An 8,824-nucleotide genomic window follows, 5' to 3' on the forward strand; every position below is an offset into this window, starting at 1 on the left:
ATTTAGCCATGCTAGAAGTCAGGCGGGCAAAACACTGTGGTGCGTCAAATGGAAATACATATACGAGGTGCGACATCAAAGTAATGAGACTGATTTTCTTCGCAAGATGTGGCAACCCTGCAGACTTGCGTAGGCACAATATCTTTGACCTTGGTCCATACGCTGCTTCTAGTCCAAGCAACTGGTCAGTCGTGAGTTGTGCTGTAATAAGCTAACACGTGTTTGTGTCTCTCGCCACGGAAATGGAACCGCATAATACTGCGCAACGGCACGCCATTTCTTTTTCTGTTAAATTGAGTGAAAAGGCGACGTGGTTAGGTTAGTGTTTTTTAACGTCCCGTCGACAACGAGGTCATTACAGACGGAGCACAAGCTCGGGTTAGGGAAGGATGGGGAAGGAAATCGGCCATGCCCTTTCAAAGGAACCATCCCGGCATTTGCCTGAAACGATTTAGGGAAATCACGGAAAACATAAATCAGGATGGCTGGAGACGGGATTGAACCATCGTCCTCCCGAATGCGAGTCCAGTGTGCTAACCACTGCGCCACCTCGCTCGGTTTTTTTCGACGTGTTTTATAAATGTGTGTCCATGTAGGATCACGATTTCCGTTGTTGAAGGGCATTTGTCTGTAACAGATAACATTTTGTGTTCTTTCTGCACTTTAAGATTCTTGAGAGGGTTTCTTTTTTTCATTCTTCTGATCTTTATTCAAATCCTCACATATGTTCGTTTACTTAAGAACTATGTTCTCGAACGAATTCATTTCGTTTCCATTATATTTAAAAAGAGAGGTGACGGGAGGGGGGGGGGGGAGAGAGGGAGAGAATAAATTGCCTTAGCCAGTGATGGTATTTTCTTATTATTTGTAGGTGAAAGTTTAGCTAACCAGGTAAGTTCATGCAGCAGCAAAAATCGAAGGCACGTGGTTACAGCGACGGACACTACGATATTTTGCTATCACACTAGCTCAGATCTTTTTAGCTCAGCCGGCCGCGGTGGTCTAGCGGTTCTAGGCGCTCAGTCCCGAACCGCGCGACTGCTACGGTCGCAGGTTCGAATCCTGCTTAGGGCATGGATATGTGTGTTGTCTTTACGTTAGTTAGGTTTAAGTAGTTCTAAGTTCTAGGGGACTGATGACCACAGATGTTAAGTCCCATAGTGCTCAGAGCCATTTTTTTTAGCTCATTAGGTGTTGTAGGGTACAGCGTGCATGTACACGTGCATTGCACGAATTGTACCTATACGATCAAATTCTGATTCACTACCTACAGTGATCTGCAATGGGATTGCCACGTACTGTTCTGTAACACTCAGTTACATGCGAATACTTTCATCCTAAAACTGAACGAGTGGACGATACAAAAACTGGACACGGTACAGTAATAAGAATCTTACCCGAGCCAAAGGCTGAGCAGTCTCGTGCGCAACCATTTACGCTGTGAGAACAACTGACAGCAACTGTGTCTGGCGGGTCGCTTGAATTTGCGTGCATTACGGCTCACTGGCTAACTTTAATGCTAATTAAGTCGGAAACAGTGCAACGTATCGATTTTTTTTTCTTAACAATTATTTCTCAGCACAACCTATCCACCAGCTCACTTGCAAGCTTTGGTTCAAAATGGCTCTGAGCACTATGGGACCTAACATCTGTGGTCATCAGTCCCCTAGAACTTAGAACTACTTAAACCTAACTAACGTAAGGACATCACACACACCCATGCCCGAGGCAGGATTCGAACCTGCGACCGTAGCAGTCGCGCGGTTCCGGACTGAGCGCCTAGAACCGCGAGACCTCTGCGGCCGGCACTGTTGGGAGGTTACACTAAAATGTGTATAATAACACACCAAACCATTATGTTTTCAGTTTAAAACTTATGAAACACGACAACCACAAGGTAAATAAACAAAATGCATGTGCTATACCGCCATTTCTGTTTACACAGTGCATCCAACCTCTTAATACGAACATTAACATGATTTCAAGGAATAAATAGCTGAAAGCCACAGGCTTCTAGATTGAATAGTTCAAGAGATAGAAATACTTAGGCAAGTCAGTGCAGAACGACCGGATAGTTTTACACACGCACTATTGACTTTGAAATGATAAAAACTACACTTCCAATTGGAATTTTTCGACAAATAATGCATCGAATTATTCAGGAGAGATCAAATATTAATAAGAGATAATAATCCGAAAATGTCACTTTTAGACCAATTCCGCAATACCTACTCCCGCAACGTAACTTTCACAAAATTTGCACTGAACACATTCTTAAATGCTAAAAAAAAGAAAAAAATGGCTCTGAGCACTATGCGACTTAACTTCTGAGGTCATCAGTCGCCTAGAGCTTAGAACTAATTAAACCTAACTAATCTAAGGACATCACACACATCCATGCCCGAGGCAGGATTCGAACCTGCGACGTAGCGGCCGCGCAGTTCCAGACTGCAGCGCCTAGAACCGCTCGGCGACTTCGGCCGGCTTACAAGCTTTGGAAATTTGTGGTAGGTTCCTATGGGACCAAACTGCTGAGGTAATCGGTCCCTAGGCTTACACGCTACTTAATCTAACTGAAACTAATTTACGCTAAGGACAACACGCGCACCCGTGCCCGATGGAGGACTCGAAGACGGGGGGAGCCGCGCGAACCGCGGAAAGGCTCCTTAAACCGCGCGGCTTACAAGCTTCCCGGACTATTTCTGACTCACCCCCCCCCCCCCCCCCCCCTGAATAAATGATCTAGTGGATCACACTCCTTGAGGTCTTCCGCGTACGATGCTGTTCTGTACGGAGAAGCTGCAACGCTAGAGAATTGTAGTGAAATGCAGGAAGATCAGCAGAGTATCTATACTCGGTGCAGGTTTTGAACTTCAGCATAAAGAAATGCACTGAACATCAATAGTCAGGAAGACCCATTATCGTATTATTATGTGATTGCAGAACAATCACTGAAACCAGTTACATCCATTAAATAGGCGTCCAGCACACTTTAAAGTGGAACAATCACATGAAACTAGTCGCAGCTAAGACCAGTGAAAGAATCCCCAGGATGTGTGATTTACCTAAAGAGGAGTCCGCCCCGGTAGCTGAGTGGTCAGCGTGACAGACTGTCAATCCTACGGGCCCGCGTTCGATTCCTGGCTGGGTCGGAGGTTTTCTCCGCTCAGGGACTGGTTGTTGTGTTGTCCTAATCATCTTCATTTCATCCCCATCGACGCGCAGGTCGCCGAAGTGGCGTCAAATCGTAAGACCTGCACCAGGCGAACGGTCTACCCGACGGGAGGCCCTAGCCACACGACATTTCCATTTTTACCTAAAGAGGAGGTAATTACAAAACACCCGTTTGACCAGTACTTACTATTGCTCGTTAGTGTGGGTGTCATATAAGGGAGTTAATGAGAGTGGTAGACAGGGTACCCTCCTCCAGACACAATGAGGTTACTTGCGGAGTATAGATGTAGATGTAGATGTAGATGCAGTGTAAGGGACGGAAGACGAGCGTCACACCTTGTCGAAGACAATCGGTTGGAAAACTGGCAAGAACTGCTATTGTCAGTGAACAGATGTCTATCTCAATCAGTTTAGCATCGAAGACAGCGAAGAAGGCTGCATGGAGTGGACATTTTGAGTCCCGTGCTCTAAACATACTAGTCGTACAGTCTAATTAAAAATGATGATAATTAACTAACAAAAAATTATTTCTTCGGCATTGCTGTCTAGAGAATCAGACATATAAATATATATTGTTCACTTTGTAAGACATGGGATGCAGATAGGCTACGACTATGCTGACTGTTGGAGAAGTCAGAACTTAAAGAAAATCATACATAATTTTTTATTTCATTTTTCTTATTTTGTAGAAACTGTTACGTAGAAGAAACGGAGGATGCTCTCTGTAAGAGTTCAAGGTCTTCAAGTATTTTACGAACGAATTCCTTGTCCCTGTAATCGATGTTTCGTAATACATAATGCCTTCCACAAACAGTAATGGTGATAATTAGGATTTGCTCACTTTCGAAAGAGTGTGACTGGATAGATAGTTAATATTATTGAATAAAACAGTTTTTTTAAGCCTTGCACTTGTCTCCCCACATCCGTCCACCATCAACGCTTTATACGTACTCTCTCTCAACTTACTAACTTCAGAATAACATAAAGCTAAACTAAGATAATTACCTTTCAACAGTTCACAGAGTTTCACTGACATCAATACAATCGAACTGCGGTAACTCTTACGAAGGTAGGTGGATGAGTTTGTTGATTGATTCGGGGCAGGTGACAAAACAGCGAAATCATCGTTAGCTCTGATGTAGAGAATATTATTCGAGTGAAAAGCACATTCTGCAACTTAAAAAATTTTAGGTGATTTTTTAACATAGCTTTGGTAGTGGATGTCTGATAATTTGTATTTGCCAAGAATAAGTTTATCTGCTGATAACGAGTATATTAGCAAGACTGATCACATAGGATGATTAATGTTTTCTAAGAAAAGACGAAAATATGAACAAACGGATTTTCAAAACATAATGAAAAATTAGAATATGATAAATGAAATTTCACAAAAATAGTCAACAAACATCTAAATGGATCCGCAAACTCACACAGAGAAAATAAATTTTCAAGTGCCAAGATAATACCATCAGAACAAATTTGGTATCGAAAGGTTCATATGACACAGCCTTATTCTCAGCTACTACTTCACAGATATCACAAAAGTACACATTGATTTCAGCACCTCATAAAACCATTGCTCACAGTGGCACATAAAGCTATTATTTTATTCATTTTGGTTAGAGAACACTGCAGCTGTTTTCGTAAATTACTTTGTAAGAAATACTGCAACTAGCCACAAGTTTTTTTAATTTTTTATTTATTTGTTTATTTATTTTTGTACCGTTTCTAGTTTCGGGCCTCAGCCGATCGTCAGACGGTAACGTTGACTTCTTGGGGCGTTTTACATTTGTGTCCTAAAATATAACAAAGTTTTTGTGATTTCATGGTTTACAGACCTCTCTGTCTTATACTGTGTAAAGGAGGGTTTTCAGGAAGTAAGTACAGTGGATAGAGCATGTATAAGTGTATGTAATCACAAAAACTTTCTAATATTCTAGCACGCAAATGTAAAACGTTTTGTAATCCAGGCTGTCACAAAAAGTTTGTTATATTTTTGGACAGGCTCACACCCGAAAACTAGTAAAGCTAAAATAAAAACAATAAAAAATGTGGCTGATTACAGTATTTCGTACAGAGTAACATAAGGCTAAACTGGGCCAAACAACACGGAAAATGGACACGGAAATACTGCAGCCATACAGTGTGGCCCAACGAGTAGCGATTTTGGGTCCTTTCAAAAGATTTAAGGTATCGAGAGCGCTGATAGCCCGATGACGAGTTTAACCAGCTGTGTGGGGACGGTGTTTCTGTGATGTTTGGTAGTGTTAGCCACACCATAACTTCATCACGCTCATTCAGATTACGGTGAGCAACAATCAGTATGTTTATCTAACCATTATCTTTAACCAAGTGTAACTCTTTTCCTTTACATCTTCAACATGATTAGACTGTGAACGCTCCCGTCTTCCAAGATGACAACAGCCGTGTTCACAGAGCTTCACGCATACGCCCCTGGTTTGACGAACACTCATCCACCCTCTCACACATCGACTGTACCACTAACAAGAAATGGGAAAGACCGACCAGTTAAAACCGATACCGGTATTTTAGTCCTGAATAACCGATATTTTTCGGTATTTGTTTGGTCTGGGTTATAACAGGTGTTTTTATTTTTAATTAATAACCAGGTAAAAAAAACGAAATATCGATTAGCCATAGCAGCATTTTTTTAATGAACCTTTCTAAGGAACGAATAAGTTCTATTCGTAAAATGGCACTGCATTGAAATATTTTGTTATTGCATAAAATGGGAAAAGAAATCAGTGCTGTATTAATAACTTTGCCGACGGAAACGAGCAAAAGACAGATGGCATAAGAATCCGGACAGTGAAGGAGAAAGGGGGCAGCAGGATGGACAAGGAAGAGGCTATTGATATTAGCTGCATCGGAACTTTGTGCGGCATCAGCGACGACGAATGAAAAAGTGTGCCACACCGGGATTCGAACCTGGGATCTCCTGCTTGTTAGCAGTTGCCTTATCCACTGCGCCATCCGAACAGAGGGTTTATCGCAACTACGCGGACTATCTCGGCCTGCTCTATGTCGACCCACATTTCCACCGAGAGCCACCTGTCCGCTGTCCCTGTCGATATCCTCCATGCTCGCTACTTTGAGGTTCCCGCAGGAGGTCGGACGTAATTGTGCATCTGCACTGAATGTGTTGGAACCATTGACCATCGACGTGACTCAGTTTATGAATTCGTGGTGTCTGTTCTTCCAGACATTTCTGAAAGAACAAACACCACACAATCGTATAAGTAATGTACTTGTTATCACGTGACACGGCCTATTACATGGCACGCGTTGTACGTTCAGTGTGCAAGACTTGTCCCATCTGGTCTATATTGTAGCTTCTCACTGTCGTCGTCGGACAATAGTCATATTACAGAATCACATCGTCTCTAGTTTGGAAGTATTTTATGAAGTGCGGTATCAGTGAAGTACAATACTTCGTTTCCTTTAAACGACTAAAAGTTGGAGGAGCCACAACCAACTTGAACATAACATGAGGAGAAAACGTAAAACTTAACAATTTATTCATATAAAAATAGAAAGCAGCTGATCTGGTGCCTGTGCCTACATAAGGTACTTTTATCTGCTAGCAGCCCTTGAAAACTGACAAATTTACATGAAAAATAGAGTTCTTCAAGCTGTTTCCCCTGTTCGTAATGATGTCCAAATAGTGACATAGCCGCCGATTACAACATGACTTTCGAGCAGATTTTCAAATAAATTAGAATCAGCGGGAGAATATTGGTGATATTTTGCAGTATCGACCACTTATCACTTTTCGAGAAAAGCAGCGAACAGTGGACGGAGTAACATTTATTTATTTGCCTGTTTAATTTAATATTTTGATTCTATGTATCTTGAAACTGAGGAAGTCAAAATCACTGAATCTATGTTCGACTTCTACATTTATTACAGGAAATAACAGCCGGCCGCTGTGGTCGAGCGGTTCTAGGCTCTTCAGTCTGGAACCGTGCGACCACTACGGTCGTAGGTTCGAATCCTGCCTCGGGCATGGATGTGTATGATGTCCTTAGGTTAGTTAGGATTAAGTAGTTCTAAGTTCTAGGGAACTTATGACCTCAGATGTTAAGTCCCATAGTGCTCAGAGCCATTTGAACCATTTGAACAGGAAATAACAGGAATAAAACACCGACAATCGATTATTTCAGAAACTGGTTATTTTGAGCACTTTTAATAGTCGAGTTAAAGTGACACTGAGAAAAAAACCGATGTAACCGAAAATCGGTTGTTTCAGTGATAACCGCCATCCCTACCACTAACTCACCTGATCTTGAAGCTATAGTTAATATTTGTGACTATTTGGAACAACGGATAAAGCGTAATCAGCATCAGCGCACTTCGGTAATCCAGCGGGATCTAATTATCAGAGTGGCTGCCGCTGGATTTGGTATACTTTCGACTCTTGCACGCCGAATAACCGAATAACATAGCCAAGAGTGTTAACGTGGCCGGCCTGGAGACCAGCTCTCTTTTTTTTCTTTTCTTTTTTTTGTGGCGGGAGGGGGGCTGTATGCTTTAATATGAGGCACTGTCTGACCAGAATGTGCTACACACATGGTCAGAAATTTGGACAATACATTGCAATACACTGTCCACAGCTTTAATGTAACGGAAGATTGGCTGTTTGCTTTATCAAATGGAGTTTTAGTAGTAGAATGTACATATTATCCGTGAGAAAACATTCAGCATAACTGCGTATTATTTATCCGTTATGGCTAGAGAACACCGCAGCTGTTTTCGTAAATTACACTGCACGAAATACTACAATCAGCTGCAACTTCGTTGGAAACCATTTCATTGTACCGTTATTAGTTTCATCGTCAGACGGTAGCGTTGATTTCTTGGAAATTTTTTAATTTGGGTCCTAAACTGTAACAAAGTTCTTGTCATTACATGGTTTATATTCTATAGAGGTGTTTCCGTAACAGTGTGCAGAAATTTAACAGGACATAGAGGATACTCCGCGGAATAATTTGAGGTAGGGAACCAGGGATCGAATAAGGAGATAATATAAATATCCAGCTTAAGGAGATAATAGGAATAAAATCACATTACCGTGTACTTTTTTATTTACATTAGTTACAGATAATTGCAAAAACCATCATTGACACAAACAACGTACCATATGCACTGTATCTTACAAAAAGTGGTGAAACGGGCGAAACTGACGGCCATCAACCTCAGTGCAAGCACGACATCGGCGAACAAGTTTCTAATGCACCCTGACAAATATCCCTGATGTGTTTCGAATCACATCGCAGACAGCTAAAATTCTGGCAACTAATTTCATCTCCGTATCGACTAGGATCTCAAACACAAGTGTGTTTAGATATCTCCATAGGAAATAAGGAACGCAGGTCAGGTGACCTCGCAGGCCATGGAATAGGACCTCCCCTTCCAATCCAGCGACCAGGAAATACAGAACTGAGATGGTTGCGGACATCCACACTGAAGTGAGGCGGTGCACCGTCATATTTTGTCCACATCCTCTCACGAACAGCCAAGGGTAAGTTCTCTAACAACTGATGTAGAACTCTGCATGAATCTCAAGTACAGGTGGCCATTCAGGTAGCCAGGTAGAAGATTTTATCCAGTGAGACCGTCAACTACAATG

This window comes from Schistocerca americana, chromosome 2, assembly GCF_021461395.2.
Source record: "Schistocerca americana isolate TAMUIC-IGC-003095 chromosome 2, iqSchAmer2.1, whole genome shotgun sequence".
Classification (NCBI taxonomy): domain Eukaryota; kingdom Metazoa; phylum Arthropoda; class Insecta; order Orthoptera; family Acrididae; genus Schistocerca; species Schistocerca americana.